Source organism: Megalopta genalis, unplaced genomic scaffold (genome assembly GCF_051020955.1).
Source record: "Megalopta genalis isolate 19385.01 unplaced genomic scaffold, iyMegGena1_principal scaffold0189, whole genome shotgun sequence".
In the NCBI taxonomy this organism is placed as follows: domain Eukaryota; kingdom Metazoa; phylum Arthropoda; class Insecta; order Hymenoptera; family Halictidae; genus Megalopta; species Megalopta genalis.
The window spans coordinates 252,407-264,038 of NW_027476258.1; positions in this window are offsets into that span (position 1 = coordinate 252,407).

Genomic DNA, 11,632 nt, shown 5'->3' on the forward strand with positions numbered 1-11,632 from the left:
CTGAATCATTTGTTCCGCATGAATTTGAAGCTAACCCGTTTGTTTCATATGCAGTTGAAGCTAAATGATGTATATCAAAAGTATTTGAAGCTGAACTATTTGTTTCGCATGGATTTGAAGCTAAACCTTCTAAATCGCATTGATTTGAAGCTAAATCATGTGTTTTGCATGGATTTGAAGCTAACTCGTTTGTTTCGTCTGCATTTGAAGCTACGTCACTTATATCGCAAGTATTTGAAGCCAAATCAATTGTGTCGCATGGATTTGAAGCAAAGCCTTCTACTTCGCTTTGATTTAAGGCTAAATCATGGGTTTCACATGGATTTGAAGCCAATTCATTTGTTGCGCATGCAGTTGAATCCATAGAACGTATATCACAAGTATTTGTAGCTAAACCATTTATTTCGCATGGATTTGAAGCTAAACATTCTACATCGCACTGATTAAAGCTAAATCATGTGTTTTGCTTGGATATGAAGCTAACTCGTTTGTATCGCCTGCTTTTTAAGCTAAATCATGTATATCACAAGTATTTGAAGCTAAGCCATTTGTTTCGCATGAATTCGAAGAGCAGCCTTCTACTTCGCAATTGATTTGAAGCTAAATCATGTGTTTCGCTTGAATTTGAAACTAAACCTTCTCCATCGCATTGATTTGAAGCTAAATCATGTGTTTTGCATGGATTTGATGCTAACTCGTTAGTTTCGACGGCATTTGATGCTATATCAATTATATCGCAAGTATCTGCTCCTAAATCATTTGTTTCGCATGGATTTGAAGCTAAGCCTTCTACTTCGTATCGATTTGAAGTTAAATGATATGTATCGCATGGATTTTGAAGCTAACTCGTTTGATTCGTCAGCATTTGAAGCTATATCACTTATATCCCAATTGTTTGAAGCTAAATTATTTGTTTCGCATGGATTTGAATCTAAATCTTCTACATCGCATTGATTTGAAGCTAAATCATGTGTTTTGCATGGATTTGAAGCTAACTCGTTTGTTTCGCCTGGATTTGAAGCTAAATCGAGTATATCACAAGTATTTGATGCTAAACCATTTGATTCGCATGGATTCGAAGATAAGCCTTCTACTTCGCATTGATTTGAAGCTACATCACGTTTCGCATGGATTTGAAGCTAATTCGTTTGTTTCGCATGCAGTTGAAGCTATATCATGTATATCACAAGTATTTGAAACTGAACCATTTGCTTCCCATGAATATTATGCTAAACCATGTGTTTCGAATGAATTTGAAGCTAAATCATGTGTTTCGGATGGATTTGATGATAAAACTCGTTTGTGTCGCCTGCATTTGATGCTAAATCATGTATATCACAAGTATTTGAAGCGAAACCATTTGTTTCGCACGGATTCGAAGATCAGCCTTCTACTTCGTACTGATTTGAAGCTAAATCCTATGTTTCGCATGGATTTGAAGCTAATTCGTTTGTATCGCCTGCATTTGAAGCTAAATCATGTATATCACAAGTATTTGATGCTGACCCATTTGTTTCGCTTGGATTAGAAGATCAGCCTTCTACTTCGCATTGATTTGAAGCTAAATCATTTCATTCACTTGGATTTGTGGCTAACTCATTTGTTTCGCAAGCATTTGCCAAATCATGTATATCACAAATATTTGAGGCTAAACCATTTGATTCGCATGGATTTGAACTAAGCCTTCTACTTCGCATTGATATGAACCTAAATCACGTTTTTCTCTTGGATTTGAAGCTAACTCGTTTGTTTCGCATGCAGTTGAAGCTACATCATGTATATCACAGGTATTTGAAGCTAAACCATTTGTTTCGCATGGATTCGAAGACATGCCTTCTACTTCGCATTGAAATGAAGCTACATCATGTTTCGCATGGATTTGAAGCTAATTCGTTTGTTTCGCATGCAGTTGTAGCAAAATCATGTATGTCACAAGTATTTGAAGCTGAACCATTTGCTTCGCATGAATATTATGCTAAACCATGTGTTTCGAATGAATTTGAAGCTAAATCATGTGTTTCGGATGGATTTGATGATAAAACTCGTTTGTGTCGCCAGCATTTGAAGCTAAATCATGTATATCACAAGTATTTGAAGCGAAACCATTTGTTTCGCATGGATTCGAAGATCAGCCTTCTACTTCGCATTGATTTGAAGCTAAATCATATGTTTCGCATGGATTTGAAGCCAATTCGTTTGTATCGCCTGCATTTGAAGCTAAATCATGTATATCACAAGTATTTGAAGCTAAGCCATTTGTTTCGCATGGATTCGAAAAGAAGCCTTCTACTTTGCATTGATTTGATTCTAAATCATGTTTTTCGCTTGGATTTAAAGCTAACTCGTTTGTTTCGCCTGGATTTGAAGCTAAATCGTGTATATCGCAAGTATTTGGTGCTAAACCATTTGTTTCGCATGGATTCGAAGATAAGCCTCCTACTTCGCATTGATTTGAAGCTAAATCATGTGTTTCGTCTGGATTTGAAGCTAAGCCTTCTACTTCGCTTTGATTTGAAGCTAAATCATGTGTTTCGTATGGATTTAGAGCTAACACATTTGTTCGCACGCAGTTGAAGCCAAATCATGTATAACACAAATATTTGAAGTTAAACCATTTGATTCGCATGGATTTGAAGCTAACCCTCCTACTTCGCATTGATTTGGAGCTAAATCATGTGTTTCGCATGGATTTGAAGCTAACTCGTTTGTCTCGCATGCTGTTGAATCTAAATCATGTATATCACAAGTATTTGATGCTGACCAATTTGTTTCGCATGGTTTCGAAGAGCAGCCTTCTACTTCGCAATTGATTTGAAGCTAAATCATGTGTTTCGCTTGAATTTGAAACTAAACCTTCTCCATCGCATTGATTTGAAGCTAAATCATGTGTTTTGCATGGATTTGATGCTAACTCGTTAGTTTCGACGGCATTTGATGCTATATCAATTATATCGCAAGTATCTGCTCCTAAATCATTTGTTTCGCATGGATTTGAAGCTAAGCCTTCTACTTCGTATCGATTTGAAGTTAAATGATATGTATCGCATGGATTTTGAAGCTAACTCGTTTGATTCGTTAGCATTTGAAGCTATATCACTTATATCCCAATTGTTTGAAGCTAAATCATTTGTTTAGCATGGATTTGAATCTAAATCTTCTAAATCGCATTGATTTGCAGTTAAATGATATGTATCGCATGGATTTTGAAGCTAACTCGTTTGATTCGTCAGCATTTGAAGCTATATCACTTATATCCCAATTGTTTGAAGCTAAATTATTTGTTTCGCATGGATTTGAATCTAAATCTTCTACATCGCATTGATTTGAAGCTAAATCATGTGTTTTGCATGGATTTGAAGCTAACTCGTTTGTTTCGGCTGCATTTGAAGGTAAATCATGTATATCACAAGTATTTGAAGCTAAGCCATTTGTTTCGCATGAATTCGAAGATAAGCCTTCTACTTCGCTTTGATTCGAATCTAAATCATGTGTTTCACATGGATTTAGAGCTAACTCGTTTGTTTCGCCTGGATTTGAAGCTAAATCGAGTATATCACAAGTATTTGATGCTAAACCATTTGATTCGCATGGATTCGAAGATAAGCCTTCTACTTCGCATTGATTTGAAGCTACATCACGTTTCGCATGGATTTGAAGCTAATTCGTTTGTTTCGCATGCAGTTGAAGCTATATCATGTATATCACAAGTATTTGAAACTGAACCATTTGCTTCCCATGAATATTATGCTAAACCATGTGTTTCGAATGAATTTGAAGCTAAATCATGTGTTTCGGATGGATTTGATGATAAAACTCGTTTGTGTCGCCTGCATTTGATGCTAAATCATGTATATCACAAGTATTTGAAGCGAAACCATTTGTTTCGCACGGATTCGAAGATCAGCCTTCTACTTCGTACTGATTTGAAGCTAAATCCTATGTTTCGCATGGATTTGAAGCTAATTCGTTTGTATCGCCTGCATTTGAAGCTAAATCATGTATATCACAAGTATTTGATGCTGACCCATTTGTTTCGCTTGGATTAGAAGATCAGCCTTCTACTTCGCATTGATTTGAAGCTAAATCATTTCATTCACTTGGATTTGTGGCTAACTCATTTGTTTCGCAAGCATTTGCCAAATCATGTATATCACAAATATTTGAGGCTAAACCATTTGATTCGCATGGATTTGAACTAAGCCTTCTACTTCGCATTGATATGAACCTAAATCACGTTTTTCTCTTGGATTTGAAGCTAACTCGTTTGTTTCGCATGCAGTTGAAGCTACATCATGTATATCACAGGTATTTGAAGCTAAACCATTTGTTTCGCATGGATTCGAAGACATGCCTTCTACTTCGCATTGAAATGAAGCTACATCATGTTTCGCATGGATTTGAAGCTAATTCGTTTGTTTCGCATGCAGTTGTAGCAAAATCATGTATGTCACAAGTATTTGAAGCTGAACCATTTGCTTCGCATGAATATTATGCTAAACCATGTGTTTCGAATGAATTTGAAGCTAAATCATGTGTTTCGGATGGATTTGATGATAAAACTCGTTTGTGTCGCCAGCATTTGAAGCTAAATCATGTATATCACAAGTATTTGAAGCGAAACCATTTGTTTCGCATGGATTCGAAGATCAGCCTTCTACTTCGCATTGATTTGAAGCTAAATCATATGTTTCGCATGGATTTGAAGCCAATTCGTTTGTATCGCCTGCATTTGAAGCTAAATCATGTATATCACAAGTATTTGAAGCTAAGCCATTTGTTTCGCATGGATTCGAAAAGAAGCCTTCTACTTTGCATTGATTTGATTCTAAATCATGTTTTTCGCTTGGATTTAAAGCTAACTCGTTTGTTTCGCCTGGATTTGAAGCTAAATCGTGTATATCGCAAGTATTTGGTGCTAAACCATTTGTTTCGCATGGATTCGAAGATAAGCCTCCTACTTCGCATTGATTTGAAGCTAAATCATGTGTTTCGTCTGGATTTGAAGCTAAGCCTTCTACTTCGCTTTGATTTGAAGCTAAATCATGTGTTTCGTATGGATTTAGAGCTAACACATTTGTTTCGCACGCAGTTGAAGCCAAATCATGTATAACACAAATATTTGAAGTTAAACCATTTGATTCGCATGGATTTGAAGCTAACCCTCCTACTTCGCATTGATTTGGAGCTAAATCATGTGTTTCGCATGGATTTGAAGCTAACTCGTTTGTCTCGCATGCTGTTGAATCTAAATCATGTATATCACAAGTATTTGATGCTGACCAATTTGTTTCGCATGGTTTCGAAGAGCAGCCTTCTACTTCGCAATTGATTTGAAGCTAAATCATGTGTTTCGCTTGAATTTGAAACTAAACCTTCTCCATCGCATTGATTTGAAGCTAAATCATGTGTTTTGCATGGATTTGATGCTAACTCGTTAGTTTCGACGGCATTTGATGCTATATCAATTATATCGCAAGTATCTGCTCCTAAATCATTTGTTTCGCATGGATTTGAAGCTAGCCTTCTACTTCGTATCGATTTGAAGTTAAATGATATGTATCGCATGGATTTTGAAGCTAACTCGTTTGATTCGTCAGCATTTGAAGCTATATCACTTATATCCCAATTGTTTGAAGCTAAATTATTTGTTTCGCATGGATTTGAATCTAAATCTTCTACATCGCATTGATTTGAAGCTAAATCATGTGTTTTGCATGGATTTGAAGCTAACTCGTTTGTTTCGGCTGCATTTGAAGCTATATCACTTATATCTCAATTGTTTGAAGCTAAATCATTTGTTTCGCATGGATTTGTAACTAAATCATGTGATTTGCTTGGATTTGAAGCTAACTCGTTGTTTCGTCTGCATTTGAAGAAATACCACTTATATCTCAAGTGTTTGAAGCTAAACCATTTGTTTCGCATGGATTTGAAGCTAAGCCTTCTACTTTGTATCGATTTGAAGCTAAATGAAATGTGTAGCATGGATATGAACTATCTCGTTTGATTCGTCTGCATTTAAAGCTATATCACTTATATCCCAAGTGTTTGAAGCTAAATCATTTGTTTCGCATGGATTTGAAGCTAAATCTTCTACATCGCATTGATTTGAAGCTAAATCATGTGTTTCGCTTGGATTTGAAGCTAAACCTTCTGCATCGTATTGATTTGACGCTTAATCATGTGTTTTGCATGGTTTTTATGCTAACTCGCCTGTTTCCTCTGCATTTGAAGCTATATCACTTATATCGCAAGTATCTGAACCTAAATCATTTGTTTCGCATTCATTTGAAGCTAAACCTTCTACATCGCATTTATTAGAAGCTAAACCTTCTACATCGCATTGATTTGAAGCTAAACCTTCTACATCGCATTGGTTTGAAGCTCAGTCATGTGTTTCGCATGGAGTTGGATGTAGCTCGTTTGTTTCCCCTGCATTTGAAGCTATATCACTTATAACCCAATTGTTAGAAGCTAAATCATTTGTTTCGCACGGATTTGTAGCTAAGCCTTCTACTTCGTATCGATTTGAAGTTAAATGATATGTATCGCATGGATTTTGAAGCTAACTCGTTTTATTCGTCAGCATTTGAAGCTATATCACTTATATCCCAATTGTTTGAAGCTAAATCGTTTGTTTCGCATGGATTTGAAGCTAAACCTTCTACATCGCATTGATTTGAAGCTAAATCATGTGATTTGCTTGGATTTGAAGCTAACTCGTTTGTTTCGTCTGCATTTGAAGAAATATCACTTAAGTCTCAAGTGTTTGAAGCTGAATCATTTGTTTCGCATGGATTTGAAGCTAAGCCTTATACTTCGTATCGATATGAAGCTAAATGAAATGTATCGCATGGATTTGAAGCTAACACGTTTGATTCGTCTGCATTTGAAGCTGTATCACTTATATCCCAAGTGATTGAAGCTAAATCTTTTGTTTCGCATGGATTTGCAGCTAAACCATCTACATCGCATTGATTTGCAGCTAAATCATTTGTCTCGCATGGATTTGAAGCTAACTCGTTTGATTCGTTTGCATTTAAAGCTATATCACTTATAACCCAATTGTTAGAAGCTAAATCATTTATTTCGCACGGATTTGTAGCTAAGCCTTCTACTTCGTATCGATTTGAAGTTAAATGATATGTATCGAATGGATTTTGAAGCTAACTCGTTGATTCGTCAGCATTTGAAGCTATATCACTTATATCCCAATTGTTTGATGCTAAATCGTTTGTTTCGCATGGATTTGAAGCTAAACCTTCTACATCGCATTGATTTGAAGCTAAATCATGTGTTTCGCACCGATTTGAAACTAAACCTCCTGCATCGCATTGATTTGAAGCTTAATCATGTGTCTTGCATGGATTTGATGCTAACTTGTTTGTTTCCCCTGCATTTGAAGCTATATCACTTATATCGCAAGTATCTGAACCTAAGTCATTTGGTTCGCTTGGATTTAAAGCTAAGACTTCTACTTCGTATCGGTTTGAAGCTAAATCATATGCATCGCATTGATTTTGAAGCTCACTTGTTTGATTCGTCTGTATTTGAAGCTATATCACTAATATCCCAAGTGTTTGAAGCTAAATCATTTGTTTCGCATGGATTTGAAGCTAAATCGTTTGATTCGTCTGCATTTGAAGCTATATCACTTATATGCCAAGTGTTTGAAGCTAAATCATTTGTTTCGCATGGATTTGAAGCTAAACCTTCTGCATCGCATTGCTTTGAAGCTAAGCCTTCTACTTCGCATCGATTTGAAGTTAAATGATATGTATCGAATGGATTTGAAGCTGACTCGTTTGATTCGTCTGCATTTGAAGCTATATCACTTATATCCCAAGTGTTTGGAGCTAAATCATTTGTTTCGCGTGGATTTGAAGATAAAACTTCTACATCGCGTTGAATTGAAGCTAAATCATGTGTTTCGCTTGGATTTGAAGCTAACTCGTTTGTTTCGTCTGCATTTGAAGCTATATCACTTATATCCCAATTGTTTGAAGCTGAATCATTCGTTTCGCATGGATTTGAAGCTAAACCTTCGACATAGCATTGATTTGAAGCTTAATCATGTGTTTTGTATGGATTTGAAGCTAACTCGTTTGCTTCCCCTGCATTTGAAGCTATATCATTTATATCGCAAGTATTTGAAGCCAAATCATTTGTGTCGCTTGGATTTGAAGCTAAACCTTCTGCATCGCATTGATTTGAAGCTAAATCATGTGTTTCGCATGGATTTGAAGCTAACTCGTTTGTCTCGCATGCTGTTGAATCTAAATCATGTATATCACAAGTATTTGATGCTGACCAATTTGTTTCGCATGGTTTCGAAGAGCAGCCTTCTACTTCGCAATTGATTTGAAGCTAAATCATGTGTTTCGCTTGAATTTGAAACTAAACCTTCTCCATCGCATTGATTTGAAGCTAAATCATGTGTTTTGCATGGATTTGATGCTAACTCGTTAGTTTCGACGGCATTTGATGCTATATCAATTATATCGCAAGTATCTGCTCCTAAATCATTTGTTCGCATGGATTTGAAGCTAAGCCTTCTACTTCGTATCGATTTGAAGTTAAATGATATGTATCGCATGGATTTTGAAGCTAACTCGTTTGATTCGTTAGCATTTGAAGCTATATCACTTATATCCCAATTGTTTGAAGCTAAATCATTTGTTTAGCATGGATTTGAATCTAAATCTTCTAAATCGCATTGATTTGCAGTTAAATGATATGTATCGCATGGATTTTGAAGCTAACTCGTTTGATTCGTCAGCATTTGAAGCTATATCACTTATATCCCAATTGTTTGAAGCTAAATTATTTGTTTCGCATGGATTTGAATCTAAATCTTCTACATCGCATTGATTTGAAGCTAAATCATGTGTTTTGCATGGATTTGAAGCTAACTCGTTTGTTTCGGCTGCATTTGAAGGTAAATCATGTATATCACAAGTATTTGAAGCTAAGCCATTTGTTTCGCATGAATTCGAAGATAAGCCTTCTACTTCGCTTTGATTCGAATCTACATCATGTGTTTCACATGGATTTAGAGCTAACTCGTTTGTTTCGCCTGGATTTGAAGCTAAATCGAGTATATCACAAGTATTTGATGCTAAACCATTTGATTCGCATGGATTCGAAGATAAGCCTTCTACTTCGCATTGATTTGAAGCTACATCACGTTTCGCATGGATTTGAAGCTAATTCGTTTGTTTCGCATGCAGTTGAAGCTATATCATGTATATCACAAGTATTTGAAACTGAACCATTTGCTTCCCATGATATTATGCTAAACCATGTGTTTCGAATGAATTTGAAGCTAAATCATGTGTTTCGGATGGATTTGATGATAAAACTCGTTTGTGTCGCCAGCATTTGAAGCTAAATCATGTATATCACAAGTATTTGAAGCGAAACCATTTGTTTCGCATGGATTCGAAGATCAGCCTTCTACTTCGCATTGATTTGAAGCTAAATCATATGTTTCGCATGGATTTGAAGCCAATTCGTTTGTATCGCCTGCATTTGAAGCTAAATCATGTATATCACAAGTATTTGAAGCTAAGCCATTTGTTTCGCATGGATTCGAAAAGAAGCCTTCTACTTTGCATTGATTTGATTCTAAATCATGTTTTTCGCTTGGATTTAAAGCTAACTCGTTTGTTTCGCCTGGATTTGAAGCTAAATCGTGTATATCGCAAGTATTTGGTGCTAAACCATTTGTTTCGCATGGATTCGAAGATAAGCCTCCTACTTCGCATTGATTTGAAGCTAAATCATGTGTTTCGTCTGGATTTGAAGCTAAGCCTTCTACTTCGCTTTGATTTGAAGCTAAATCATGTGTTTCGTATGGATTTAGAGCTAACACATTTGTTTCGCACGCAGTTGAAGCCAAATCATGTATAACACAAATATTTGAAGTTAAACCATTTGATTCGCATGGATTTGAAGCTAACCCTCCTACTTCGCATTGATTTGGAGCTAAATCATGTGTTTCGCATGGATTTGAAGCTAACTCGTTTGTCTCGCATGCTGTTGAATCTAAATCATGTATATCACAAGTATTTGATGCTGACCAATTTGTTTCGCATGGTTTCGAAGAGCAGCCTTCTACTTCGCAATTGATTTGAAGCTAAATCATGTGTTTCGCTTGAATTTGAAACTAAACCTTCTCCATCGCATTGATTTGAAGCTAAATCATGTGTTTTGCATGGATTTGATGCTAACTCGTTAGTTTCGACGGCATTTGATGCTATATCAATTATATCGCAAGTATCTGCTCCTAAATCATTTGTTTCGCATGGATTTGAAGCTAAGCCTTCTACTTCGTATCGATTTGAAGTTAAATGATATGTATCGCATGGATTTTGAAGCTAACTCGTTTGATTCGTCAGCATTTGAAGCTATATCACTTATATCCCAATTGTTTGAAGCTAAATTATTTGTTTCGCATGGATTTGAATCTAAATCTTCTACATCGCATTGATTTGAAGCTAAATCATGTGTTTTGCATGGATTTGAAGCTAACTCGTTTGTTTCGGCTGCATTTGAAGCTATATCACTTATATCTCAATTGTTTGAAGCTAAATCATTTGTTTCGCATGGATTTGTAACTAAATCATGTGATTTGCTTGGATTTGAAGCTAACTCGTTTGTTTCGTCTGCATTTGAAGAAATACCACTTATATCTCAAGTGTTTGAAGCTAAACCATTTGTTTCGCATGGATTTGAAGCTAAGCCTTCTACTTTGTATCGATTTGAAGCTAAATGAAATGTGTAGCATGGATATGAACTATCTCGTTTGATTCGTCTGCATTTAAAGCTATATCACTTATATCCCAAGTGTTTGAAGCTAAATCATTTGTTTCGCATGGATTTGAAGCTAAATCTTCTACATCGCATTGATTTGAAGCTAAATCATGTGTTTCGCTTGGATTTGAAGCTAAACCTTCTGCATCGTATTGATTTGACGCTTAATCATGTGTTTTGCATGGTTTTTATGCTAACTCGCCTGTTTCCTCTGCATTTGAAGCTATATCACTTATATCGCAAGTATCTGAACCTAAATCATTTGTTTCGCATTCATTTGAAGCTAAACCTTCTACATCGCATTTATTAGAAGCTAAAACTTCTACATCGCATTGATTTGAAGCTAAACCTTCTACATCGCATTGGTTTGAAGCTCAGTCATGTGTTTCGCATGGAGTTGGATGTAGCTCGTTTGTTTCCCCTGCATTTGAAGCTATATCACTTATAACCCAATTGTTAGAAGCTAAATCATTTGTTTCGCACGGATTTGTAGCTAAGCCTTCTACTTCGTATCGATTTGAAGTTAAATGATATGTATCGCATGGATTTTGAAGCTAACTCGTTTTATTCGTCAGCATTTGAAGCTATATCACTTATATCCCAATTGTTTGAAGCTAAATCGTTTGTTTCGCATGGATTTGAAGCTAAACCTTCTACATCGCATTGATTTGAAGCTAAATCATGTGATTTGCTTGGATTTGAAGCTAACTCGTTTGTTTCGTCTGCATTTGAAGAAATATCACTTAAGTCTCAAGTGTTTGAAGCTGAATCATTTGTTTCGCATGGATTTGAAGCTAAGCCTTATACTTCGTATCGA